The sequence below is a fragment of the Chaetura pelagica genome, unplaced genomic scaffold (genome assembly GCF_000747805.2).
Source record: "Chaetura pelagica isolate M959 unplaced genomic scaffold, ChaPel_1.0 scaffold354, whole genome shotgun sequence".
Classification (NCBI taxonomy): Eukaryota; Metazoa; Chordata; class Aves; order Apodiformes; family Apodidae; genus Chaetura; species Chaetura pelagica.
In genome coordinates this window covers 874,779-879,405 of record NW_009953299.1, presented here as the reverse complement: position 1 = coordinate 879,405, position 4,627 = coordinate 874,779, and positions in this window count along the sequence as shown.

Genomic DNA, 4,627 nt, shown 5'->3' with positions numbered 1-4,627 from the left:
CTTTAAAATAGGGTTTTATTTGTGTGTAATGGCCTGCATTTACTGTCTCTTCTGCAGCTGGGGTAAGAAATGTACATCTAGCTTCTATAATGCAGCCAATTTGCTTCTCAGGTTTCAGATAAAATGCTCTTGCTGCAGAGCTGAAACTTGTTTAAATTATTAATAGAAAGTTTTTAATAGTAAGGAAATTGTCATACTTTAAGTATGAGGAATAATACATGTAAGTTTGAAAGCCCTACGGTAGAAAATACCTTCCTCCTAATCAGGCTGTGGGTTTATATGCAAAGATAAACAGTCCAGCCAAAATCTTTGCTATTTTTTTCTAGGCAAACAATACAATGGAGCAGCCAAATGGAAATTCATTTGTTAAATAGAATTCAGAGCAGGTTGGTGTAGCTGCTGGGGGGTTATGCTGATAAGGATCAAGATGGGCAGTTTATCTGAAGTTTGTATTCTAATTTGTCTAAATTCCTGAATAATTCTAATGTGATTCAGTTGTGTAAGGCAATTAAATGTGACACTCCACAGCCAGATAGCACAGACAGTGTATCATTTATAGGTTTAAAATGAGCCCTAAAGCCTTTACAAGATTTGGGTTGTGGGATGTTCCTAGGATGGCGAGAGGCATGAATTCAATGTACTGCAAATAAACTATGACATGAAAACTTCCACTATAGCCCGGAGAGGAGAGAAAAATGCTGATGAATGTCAAAATGAAAACATTTGAATGCAATGGGTAACTCCTGCCTGACACATGCATAGGGCTGGAGCAGGCTAAAAATTGATTAATTCAGCCAGCACAGTAAGGGAGAAGCTTGATTCTGATACCATCATTAATTTTGAGAGAGAAGTCAAGTCATCCTCTATATTTTTTTTCCTCTTTGTTCTGTATTTCTGAGGAGCTGCTGCCCTTATGCCTGCTCGGCAGATATGGGGTTATGACCTCAGGAAATACAATGATTTTCTCTGGTCTGCCTGTGAGAGAACTCTCTCTTGATATCCAGGCTCTACTACTTGGACAACAGGCAGCAGGGTCAATCATCATCATCATCATCATCATCTGCCCATAGTTCCTGAAGGTCTGGGAGGTCCCCAGGTTTGGTTGTTGTTTTCCCCCTTGTTCTCTGCTGTGTCTCACTTCATGGTAAGACTCCGTGATTCTGTTTGTTGCTATAAAGTCCTAGGCTGGGATTCCCAAGGTATGAAATATAAACATATTTCTTTCTCTTTTGTGCTCTTGTCTTAGTTTTTAAATTTTGTTTGTTTGTTTGTTTTCTAAGTATTCACAACTGTTCAGTCTACTTGCATTATGTATGCCACAAATGTCTTATATTTCCCAGACAGCCCATGGTACCTTTATCACTGGTGTAACAAGCAACTGTTGATGTGTGGAGTACAACTAATGCTACAGCACCTGCACACCAACAGAGAGCCTTAGAGGAAACCTCTTAGATTTGTACTGGTGTAAATGTAGTCAAATTCTGACTGTCACCATCCTCTGAAAGAGCTACAGAAAAAGAGACTTTGCTTGTTGCCCTCTGTCAGCACTATTGCATTCATGAAGCTTCTAGATTCTTGCTAGTTAGCCACCTGCTGAAGAGGGTGAGTGTGCTCTGCAATGGAGTGAGTGCCTCTTGAGAGTCTTTCTTGTTAATAGCTGTACCAGTCCAATTAATTCCCTGCAAAGTCCTGCCCCTTTGAAGACTTCTCTTTTTATTTGGTTTTTATTTGAATATTTTTTTCCCAGACTTATTTCTTTCAGCAGTTGTGTGAAGCAGTATCCACTCAGTAGAAGAATATTAAGGTTCAAAGCAATTTGGAAGTACTGATGTCTAGCTGGCATAGGTGGCACTAATGGAAGAAGATGCAGATATGTCAAGGTAGTTTTTGGCAAGGGTGATGCCTTTTTGAACAGGTCTGTTCAATGAATTGATAAATAGCTTTGGCTATTTGGTGCTACATGCAATGTCAGTGCTTGCAGAAACATGAGGTAGAGCCCAGCTGCTCTGTCAGAATTTCTGAGTAGTGTACATTGAGACATTTACTCTGTTTCAGTTAAAGGGCTTTGTAAGGAGAAAGGACTGGCAAGAGAAAGGGATGGCTCACATTGATGGACTTTCTATAAATACTGGGGGGGCAGTCATTTCAGATCCCCTGGCTCTGAATTGCTCTGGCTTTCATCTTGTGCTGAGCCTAGAGGACTGGAAGGACTACAGTCAGGAACATAGGGGATGGAGCAGTTTCCACAAAGACTCTCTAGTGGCAAGAAGAGTTTCTTGGGGGCACTGGAGTGAAGTGTAGGCAGCCACATGCATATCAGAAGAAATAATTCTAGCAGAGGTAGGTCTGCTACACACACAGCTGATTAAGTTCTGTTTTCAGACTTAAACAATATATTTGATCTCTGGAAGCTGAAAGTCCATCATATTTGCTCTTGATCTTGGAGAAATGAAGGGGGCTATTTGAACTTCATCCGAAGTGTGAGGCATGTGTAGCTGTGTGATGAGGAATCATAACCCAGGGACTGGTCTATGAATAGGGAATTTTAGATTTCACATTAAAAGGGGAAAAAAGCAAAGGATAAGAAAATATGATATTTGGTAAAGCTAGGCAGGTAATGCAATATACATGGCCTATGCAATTACAATCAAGAGATGTCAAGTACTGTATAATCAAGTAATAAGAGACAATCTTTCCTCCATAAGCTTTCGGAATAAAAAGATGGAAGAATTATCCGAAATTTTCATAAGGGTAAAATGAAAATATTTGACAAATTAACTATATGTCAGGGCTTTGAAATTGTGTGTGTATTTTCATGAGTTACAAGTTAGGTTGTTTAAGTGGGAGCAACACTTTGTCTCTGCTAGTGATGCCCTTGTCGATGCAACCCAGCATCCTGTTGGCTCTCTTTGCTGCTGCAGCACACTGGTCACTCATAGTGAGTTTCTTGTCCACCAAGACCCACAGTTCCCTATCCACAAAGCTGCTCCCCAGGTGGGTAGATTCCAGCCTGTGCTGCACTCCTGGGTTGTATTTTCCCAGGTATAAAACATCACATTTGTCTTTGTTGAACTTCAAAAGGTTCTTCCCACTCTATCCTGGTCTTCCTGCAGCATGCAGCTCTCCCTTTCTAAGTGTCCACTTCCCCACTCAGTTTGATATCACTGACAAACTTCGAGTATACTTGATCCCATCATCTAGATAATTTCTGAAGACATTAAACAGTGTTAGGCCAAATATCAGTCCCTGGAGTAATCATTTCATGTTTCCAATTTGAGAAGGAGCTATTTACCACCACCCTCTGGGTGTGGCCTGTCAGCCAGTTACCCATTCACTGCACAGACCACTTGTCTAGACCGTAGCACATCAGTTTCTCTCGGAAGAGGCTGTCAGGGATTGTTCTGAAAGCCTTGGAGAAATCCATGTAGACTGTGTCCACTGCTCACTCCACATCAACCGAGCAGGTTACTTTATCATAGAGGGCCATCAGGTTTGGCAGTCATGATTTGCCCTTGCTGGCTTTCCCCAGTCATGTGCCTCATTTGTCTTGTGGTAGCCCCAGAAGGATTTGTTCCATAACTGTCCTATGGAGTGAAGTGAGACTGGAGGGCTTATAAATTCCTGGTTTCTTCATTAAGACCTTGTAGATGAGAGCAGCCCTGTGGAAAAGGTCCTGGGGGTTCTAGTGGATCAAAAGCTGGACATGAGCCACCAATGTTTAGTTGGAGCCTAGAAAGCCAAATCCATCCTGGGCTGTATCAAAAGAAGTGTGGCCAGCAGATCGAGAGAGGTGATTCTGCCCCTCTACTCTGCCTGGTGAGACCTTGCCTAGAATACTGTGTCCAGCTCTGGTATCCCCAACACAAGAAAGATGTGAACTTGTTGGAAGGTGTCCAGAGAAGGGCCATGAAAATGATCCAAAGGCTGGAGCACCTCTCTTATGAGGACAGGCTGGTGGAGTTGGGGTTGTTCAGCCTTAGAAAGAGAAGGCTCTGGGTGGATCTCATAATGGCCTTCCAGTACCTGAAGGGGGTTTACAGGAAAGCTGGGGAGGGTCTTTTTACAGGGGCTTGCAGTAAGAGGATGAGGCGTAATGGTTTTAAATGGAAAGAAGAGAGATTTAGATTAGAGATCAGGTGTAAATTTTTCAGTGTAAGGGTGGTGAGACACTGGAACAGGCTGCCCAGAGATGTTGTGGGGGCTCCACCCCTGGAGGGTTTCAAGGCCAGGGTGGATGGGGCTCTGAGCAGCCTGTTCTAGTGGAAGGTGTCCCTGCCCATGCAGGGAAGTTGGAATTTGATGATCTTGAAGTTCCCTGCCAAATAAAAAATTCTGTCATTCTGTGAAAATTCTGTGATTCTTGCTCCACCTGCTTCCCTAACGTTTATTCTGTAGCTTGTCAGGAAAACTCAAGCTTGCCCAAAACAACATGCTGCAAGTTCTCAGCTCAGTTGCACATTTTCTTTGGGCAGCTCCTGTCATGACCTGCGTAGGGCAACCAAGGGAGATCCAGATTGGACCCCCCCCTGCCTCAGCAAAGAATGTTCTCTGGTGAGAAAACAGGCTGCAGGCACACCAGCAGCACAGGGAGCAATGACCAAAGAGCAAACCCCCACCCAGGTGGGGT